Raw genomic sequence first — 9,384 nt, 5'->3', positions numbered from 1 at the left:
TGTGCGAAAATATACAAATGTTGCTGATGCCGAGGATTGAATTGAGATTTCCACCTGCCGCTTTGCAAATCCAAACATCTGCATACATAGACTCAGCATCGGCCACAGATTATTCAATTATCATAGTTCTGAGTAACCCTATGGCCCCTCCCCCTATGTAACCCTATGGCCCCTCCCCCTATGTAACCCTATGACCTCTCCCCTTATGTAACCCTATGGCCCCTCCCCCTATGTAACCCTATGGCCCCTCCCCCTATGTAACCCTATGGCCCCTCCCCCTATGTAACCCTATAGCCTCTCCCCTTATGTAACCCTATGGCCCCTCCCCCTATGTAACCCTTTGGCCCCTCCCCCTATGTAACCCTATGGCCTCTCCCCTTATGTAACCCTATGGCCCCTCCCCCTATGTAACCCTATGGCTACCCAGAATAGCTGCAGGAACTGAGACATCAAAGACATTTTTATCGTGTATGGGATCACAGGCGCAGGCAGGGACATGCCCCCAAAACGGTCACGGCACGCCTAACTTTTTGTCGCCACTCCTACTCCCCACTCGCCACTCCCCATTACCTCCCACAACTGCTCCCTGTCAGTACCACTGGGAGTATAAAGTCACTGCAAGCAAACACGGTAATGTACCTTAATGTATGTGCAGTGCATCTTAGAAGCATGCGTAATTTACAGATAATCGCTCAAGTGCCATTGTGTGCAACTCTGAATCAGGCCCTCAATACGCCAATATCCAGGGGCGCCGAGGCGGGGGGGGAGCGGGTACTAATTACCAGGGCAAAGCAGTAGTCTCATCTGCCTGCGGATGGGAGCGATCATCCTGATCGTGCCCCTCCTTGATATGCGCTGGGCTGAGGGGCTCACAGCGCCCCCTACCCCAGTGTGCAGTACCGATTCACAGTGCTGCGACACTGTTTTTTTTTTTCTTAAGGGTGCGTGACCACACCTCCTGCAATTCGGTCATGCCCCCTTTACTCGGGGCCCGCTCTTAGCAGCCCTACCAATATCTACAATAGAACTAGATGTGGTTATTGTACCTATACTATGTGCCTAACGTGTGTAAGCTGGTGATGGGGTGAATTTGTTAACGAATATAGAATATAATGTATATTGAACGCAGATGTTGAGAATGTGGAATACATAGGGATATTCTAAGCCCCAAGATGACCATGTAAGAACATGAATAGCTGATAAGGTAAACTGCTAACTAACTGGAATATTCCTTCATTTCTTTTTTTATCAGCTTTTTGGTGAAGAGCTCAATCTTATTTGGTCACTATGTAAGCAGAAAATAATACTTATGCATATTATACAGTGATATATCTGCGCTGCCATTTCTATACACTGTATACAGTAGAATGTCATTGCACTGATGTATTATATGTGTTACAGTGCAGGATAGTATTGGAAAATGATTACGATGAAGGAAGAATGTAAATATCTGGTATAATAATTCAAAGGTTGCCTAGCAATACCACAGAAACAAATTATTTGATAAGGAAACAATAGAGAAACTAAAGACAAACCATGGTGAATGTTATCTCATACATGAATAATAGCATTACATCTCAAGCTACCTATTCTATTGCATTATTCAAGTTTATTTACAATCTACTGAATAGGGAAAAGGAACCTACATAACTGAGCAGAAACAGTACAGAATTGTTAAACTTAAGGCTTATTGAATTTTTATTAGTATAAATATGGAACAAGTACAAGAGGAAACCAACTTGATAAATGAAAGTGTCATAGCAACATAATACATCAACTAAATACAAGTTCAATAACGGTTTAGTTTTAAATAAGATCACATTTCCTTGAGATCAATCATAACATTGGAAAGAGAGAGAGGTCACTGTAGCCATAATAATTACGTGGTACGGTATGTTTTATTTGTTGCTTCATCTGCAATATACAAATATTATAAAACCCACTTATTATGATTGATTTAGCGTTGGACATGGATCTGTTTGTTGTGTGTGTGTGTTTGGTGTAAGGTATGCAGTTTTATGGGTAATGACACGTCTCCTTGTGCTGGGAGATGGGGTTGGCAAGCATAGGCCAGCACAGTAAGGACATATTCAGATTTTGACTCAACTGGACATGGGTAGATCCACAGATATTCCTTTTAGCGGGCATATTTCTTGCGGATGCTTCAGTCATATTCACTGATAATGATGATGAGAATTAATAGCACAAACTGCTGCTGGTTGGGTGATTGCACTGTGATCCCTCCAGCTGATCTCTTCAATTAGGTTGTGGCAATCTATTCTTATTACTTCTCTGAAGCTTCCATTTGGATAGGCTACACCAGTAAAGAAGATTACCATTTGTTTTTTGAAGTTGAAAACAGATGTTTGCATTTAATGTAATAGTATTTAATTTCTGTTTGTATTTATATTTTATATTGAAAAAAATGTATTTTACAGTCATTGTAAACTGTGTCCAGACACTTACAGGGCTATTCAATTTGGAGCGAAAATTTCGGAATCGGCGTCATTTTCGCCGATTTCAATTATCCCCGTATTCAATTTCAAAGACTTTTCGCAGGTTCGAAAAGTATTTGAAAAAAAACGGGGATAACTTTTCACCACTGAATAGGTGACGAAAAAAAGGGCAGATTTGGGGTTTAGGGGTGCAGGCTTAAAAAAAAAATAGCCTGCACCCCTGGGAATGACATTTAAAAAAAAAAGTTTTAAAAAAATTAGGGACACCCCAAAAAAAATAATTTAAAAATTTTGGGTGAAAAAAAAAAAGAAAAAGAAAAAAAGTGTTTAAAAATAGGGAAATAGGCTCAGGGCTATTCTGCAAATATGCGGCAGGTGATTTCTAGAATAGATTATTAGCGGCATTTTTGCAGAATTTAAAAAAAAAACACTTTAGGGACTTAAAAATATGCTAGTACCCATTTTCATGTACCCCAAATTTGATGGGACCACTTAAAAAAATGAAAAAAATAACCTAAGTGCTCTTCTGCATCACTTCTTCAATGTCGGAAAAAAAACACCTGCCGCAGCTATTTAAATACGGGGATAAAGCGGGCACGCGCCCGATACTTTATCCCAGGAAAAGCTAAGATGTGGAGCGAAAAGTCCAGCATGGACTTTTCGCTCCCATATTGAATACTCCTCTATTTCTCTTGTGTCTATGACATTCCATTATATTATTATATTTTGTACAAGTAGAACAATGCAACTCTAGCATTTACTACTAATACCCCTTTTACACCAGAGCAAAAACCTGGGTTTTTGCTGGGTTTCCCCAGGTTGCAGCCCAGTGTAAAAGGGTCCCTGAAAAATAACCTGGGTCAAGTGACCCGGCAATCCAACCCAGGTAGCTACCAGGGTTGGACCCAGGATGGACCTGGGTAATGGTGCAGTGTAAACGGTGCAACCCGGGTTATCTGACCTGGGTCATGCCTAAAATGAGCTGATTGGTGGTTGTGGAGCATTCACCTCCCACTTTTTATGACCTCACAGGTTTAGCAGGGCAGACCTGAGTTCAGTGTGAATAAGGCTTACCTGGGAGTAACCCAGATCGAAGGTGCAGTGTAAATTGGGTCTAACCTGGGTCTGACCTGGGTTGGAACCATGTCCAAAAACCCAGGCCGGACCTGGGATTTTGGTGGAAAAGAGGTATAACACTGCTGAATGCATCTTGAGATGCTTTTTTGTGTTTGTCTCTTACCGATATACATTCTGAGTTCATATGGGTTCACCTCAATTTATAATGTATGTACTGTAGGCAGTGAGCAAAATGTTCTGTAAATGATTACAATAGAAGACAGTGCTCTGCTGGAATAAGCCTGTCAGGCTGGTGTACAGGAGACGGAGAGTAAGGAAAAGTCAGCCAAGAAGATCACGAGAGTAGAGAGGCCTAAAAATACCTATATATATGAATAATGTATTTAAAGTTGAAATTATGGAAACAAGATAAATATGTGCCGTTGACTATGTCTGTCCTGTATATATTTGCACTGTCATAGACCTGTCCTGTACATGTCTGTCCTGTATATCAGGGCCGAAACTAGGATATCTGTCACCCGATGCAAGGCAGTCATTTTGCGCCCCCTCCCTGCCCGTACCTGGATTTAGTGATTTACATTATTCCACACACCATAATGCCCATTATACATTATGCCACACACTGTAACGCCTACTACCAAAGTACCACTTACATATTTCCCTGACACCATTTTATGCCCCACAGTAAAGCTTCTAATTACTTTAAAATTGTCAGGGGTTTTATGCTCATTACCAGGGGTTCCATGCTCGTTGCCATGGGGTTTCATGCTCGTTGCCATGGGGTTTATGTTCGTTGCCAGGGGTTACATGCTCGTTGCCATGGGGTTTCATGCTCCTTGCCATGGGGTTGCCAGTAAGGACCTCTAGTATCTGTCTCCTCCTTGGCGGTGACAATTTTTGGATGGCCATTTTCTGAATCTGCAGCCCCCAAGCCACTGCGAGTCAGCCCTTTTTCACCCCCTGCATTCCGGCACCCGGTGCACGTGCACCTCTAGCCCCCCCTAGTTGCGGCCTTGTGTATATATTTGCACTGTCAGGAATAAAGATGGCAGGAGGTGCAGGATGCAGTATTCCTGTATTGTTTGAATTCAGTTGACATTAACATTTCTTAAGGCCCAATATCCCACATAAGGAGATTTTAACACCTGGATAAACCTTTTTCTACTCACTTGTCTTGAATTTTCTCATAGGATCAGACAATTTACTGCCAGATTATTACTATCCCAAGGAGACTAGTTAATGATTGCAACAATTGTGGAGTTCCTATGAACCCATCTACCATTATAAGGAGAGCACAGCATATGCTGAGATATACTATATTCCTAATTTCTATACCACGTCTGCTTTAGAGGGCATATTTACTAAAGGTTGATTTTAGTCAATTTTGATTTAATTAAAATCTATGAAAATCAATCAAAATCTATCAACATCAATGATGTGTTTCTGGGGCTAAAATCATACATTTACTAACAGGCAATTTTAATTAATTTTTTAAGTATTAGATAATATGTGTTTTAGCCCTAGAAACACAACATCAATGTTGATCGATTTTTATCCGGTCGGCACATGTGCGGCATTTCCGAAAAATACAGTGATAAGTCCACGGAGGGGATTCGCAGGGTCAGAGCTTTATCGCAAGCTCTGTCCCTGCAAGGGATTTTTAATAAATACCTGTGATATTGCCTGAATTCGCAATGCGAATTCTGCCGGTAATATAACACTACAATCTGCATATTAATGCAGATTGTAGTAAATAGAGCCCATTGTCAGTTATAAATGTAACTTGCTGATTAAATGAAAGGGGGACATGACCCTGAGTGCTGCATGTGACATATGACCTGTGTGGCTGCTATATAGCAGGTCAGGTGACCGAGCAGGACAGGACAGTAACAGCCATATAATATGAGGTCCCTGTGAAAGTAGCACCCAGTAAATAATGGAGGCTCAGTCAGTGAATACGTCAAACATATTTTTATTGTATGATAAAATATAGTTATGGAATCTATTTAGTAAGCCTAATATTTACATTTTCTATATTTAGTAAAGTGAATATTTAGTAAGTGAATAAAATCATAATGGTATAACAGCTACAACTTGGGCCAAGGTCCCACAGGAAAAAATGCAAGCTATTTTGTAGTATGCTTCGCAAATGACCTACATAAACTCCTATATCTTCATGTATGGCCCGATTTAAAGTCCATTTTTGTCCCACTGCACACCCACACAATTTGTGCCAGTGGTTTGTCCACTTGGGGTGGTGTTCACATATGACTACAGCAGTGACGTGTGGTGAGGTCAATGGCTGGGGAGGCACACTTGTATAAAAAAAACACTGGAGCATGACAGGGAGTATGACGGGGGAGGGAGCATGACAGGTGAGGCTCTGCCTCCCCTAACTTCACGTCCAAGACCAGCAGCAGCTGCCATTGTTATTCCTGTACCTTATGTACCATGTATTTCCCACACCTCTTACATTGTAAGATCATTTGTGCAGAGCATCTTTACCTCCTGTTTTATGTTATTGTATGTCATTTGTTTTCTGTCATTATCCCACAATGTACAGCCCTGCACTACATGGGCCTCATTCAGAGTTATACGCTAATTCTCCTACAACTGCGATTTTCTCAGTTGTGGCCGGGACTTGTACTGAGACACCCTCTGGGGTCATCGCAGCGGTCCGTACTGTGTACACATACGCGGCATTGGATGTAGAGCAGGCAAACATTGGCTACTCGAGTGAGTTTATGGTCACTCAGAATGGGCTTTGTAATGAAGACGCAGTAGCCATGTTTTCTACATGCGGGATCGCAGATGCAGGGCGAGACACACCTGTATTTTTAGCCGACACTCTCTGTTGCCTCCCCCAAATGCTCCCTGCCTATTGGTCACACTGTGAATAAAGACTTGCAGCATGCGACTACAGCAATGTACGTTGGCGCGGGATTTGAATCCTGATGCTAGAAGACCGGCAGTGAAGATTCCGACAGGTAAGTATTTTTACTATTTATACTAACCTAACCACCCCCCCCAAAACCCTAACCCTCCCTTAGGAGTGCCTAACCCTAACCCCCCCCTGTAAGTGCTTAAAACTAACCCGCCTTCCCCTAACCCTTCCGTTGCCCCGCGGCTGTCCGCACCCGGCATACGTTTGATTGGTATGCCGGGCGTCGGGCGTTGGTAAAATGACAGGCGTCCGGATTTCAACGTCTGTCATTAGACCCTTGCCAGGATTAGACAGTTAGTATGCCGACGGTCAGCATTTAGTCCGTCGGCATCCCGACTGCATACCCTTGGCGCATGTGCAGTGGCAACGAATGACTCCATTTGCAAAACCATCGGCATAGCATACATCTCAGAATCAGGCCCTATGTCAGGGCTTTAGCTATAAAAGATAATGATGAGTAGAAGATGTAGCAGGCGGCTCATGGTGTAAAGCATTTATTGGAGAATAAAAATAGAATCAATAGTGTTTTTGGAACTTGTTAGCGCTTTTATCATAGGATCGTTGAACACAGAGTGAGTCATGTGATTTAATCTGAAGTAGTCAGATCACATGACTGTTTACAACAAACCACAATGTGGATGGACTAATACAAAAATAACTGATACATCATGTTGTGTAACAATGCCAATAGCTATTATAAAATGTCATTTATTATAAACATAAGTTACAGTGGGCTGCTATACAATGGCATGTCATATAAAAAAATTGTTTCCAATTGTTATATTACTTAAGTGTAAGTTACTAAGTGAAACAAACTTTGTAGAAAATATTTTTTAACAATGAAGCCTTTAATGACAGCAGGACCAGCAGCAGAAATCCTGGGACCTGGCACATTTATGTTTTTGCCCCCAAACCCCCCCCCCCCCCATACCTCCCCAGTAGATACAGTCCAGTCGGCCATTTGTTCATCTACTCTAATCTACCTCGTCTACCCTGGCTCATCTCCAACCTCATCACCCCTGTCTCTTCAACCTCAGTCCTGCCTGTGTCTATCAGCTTTTTCTGCCATGTTTTCCCAGCATCATCCTCACCTGTGTGTCTCTCCAGCACCATCCCAGCTGTCTTCAGCCTCATCCCCCGTATGTCTCTCCAGCCTCAACCCCATGCGCCTCTAAATCTCCAGCCATCAGCTTATCTTTCTTGTGTCTCCCAGCCTAATCTCTCGTGTCTCTCAGCTTCATCCCCTCCCATGTCACTCAGCCTCCTCCTCTCCCAGCCTCATCTGAAGATGGCGCTTGTCCTCGTAGCCCCACTCCTTTCTATGGGCAGGATTTCCGGGGATGCAAAGAGGGATCTAAGCGGATCCCTTCGCCGCCTCCTCACTGACTCCCCAGCAGCTTTGCACATGCGTGACCTCATGTCACACATGCAAAGAAGCCAGCGACGTGGACAGGTAAGTAATGCAGCTACTTGTGTAGCTGCGTTACTTATCGCAGGGACAGCTGCTTTGTTGAGCAGCCATCCCTGCACCGGAGCAATGATGACTTCGTCCGGTGATAAGTATCCCTCGCGGTTAGGTGGATACTTATTCGGACCCTGATGATGAATAGGGCCCTCAGAGTAATACACTCATAAACCAATGGAGTGGTCTGATATATATCCTGTATTGTAATCATTTATTAAACTATACACACAAATTATGAGATTAGAGGCAGCATAGGGACTAAACCAGTATAATTGTTCTTTATTGTTTTTTAGTACTCAAATAAAAGATCATTTCACGTGTGTAACATTGTTCATCACGCTGACAAAATATGAGATATATCCTCACAGGATTGTCCAGTTCAAAATTCCAAAGTTATAATCAGCAGTGAAGAACTACAAGTCCCAGAAACATATCATCTGACCAGCAAATAAAAAAAGCTGTTTCATTACCAGAGAATCCAGCTTAAAATAAAGGTTCCCAGGTCTGACAGCTGTATATGTAATCACCTAATAGACTGGGGCTTTCTAACCGCTTAGCACTGCAGCGTCCCTCTCACAGGTAGGTAGATGACCCGGCTAGCTGAACCAGTCCCAGGCTCAACAAACATCCATGGGGCCACCCAGTAAGTATAACTCCTGTGCCGTGCAGCACTAGGATGTCTCTTGTTCAGATAGCAGATAGTATTCGCAATATGGCCGTCCAGCAGATATCCAGCAGATATCGGGAAAAGTTGGCACAGTCCAAAGGGTATAATAAGTATCTGTGTATCAGCATGTCTCCTCTGACTAGTTTTGTCCCAGTCTATGGAGGGTATATCAAAGAGACCTGTGATACTGAGTATAATACTGTTCTTCATATCATGTTGCTGGGCTTATGTACCCAAACACCAGAGAACTAGAGGAGGCCTTAGCACCTGTCTCCCTGTAACTGAGGAGGGTCTCATATGCCCAGTCCTCAGCCAGGGCTCTATGATGTTTGGTACATCTGAAAAGATATATAATATATTCTAGATATAATAATTTGCCATAGATAAAAAGTAAAGATTATTGATTTACAATAAGATTTACAATAATAACAATAAGATAATATATAAATCATATTATTATTAACAGTTGTAATTACGTGGACACATTTTTACTGTTATGCAAAAATCAAACAGTAAATATTCTGCTGTCGTTATACATAGTAAAGGCTGCCACGTAGAATGGTAATAGAGAGCCTCTTTCATTATGGTATATCTGCACTATAGTAACATCTGATTATTGCATTAACATTTGATCAAACAACCCATCCATGTATCATCGGTTATAGGCACAGTTCCAAACCTTATATTTAGTTTAAAAGCTTTTAAGAAAGGAAAGGGGACCACTGTGATAATTCCTCCCACTTGAAAGAACAATTGTTAAAGAATGAGAAACTGG

This window comes from Taudactylus pleione, unplaced genomic scaffold, assembly GCF_031769625.1.
Source record: "Taudactylus pleione unplaced genomic scaffold, aTauple2 ptg000322l, whole genome shotgun sequence".
Taxonomy (NCBI): Eukaryota; Metazoa; Chordata; class Amphibia; order Anura; family Myobatrachidae; genus Taudactylus; species Taudactylus pleione.
This window is presented reverse-complemented; position numbering follows the sequence as displayed.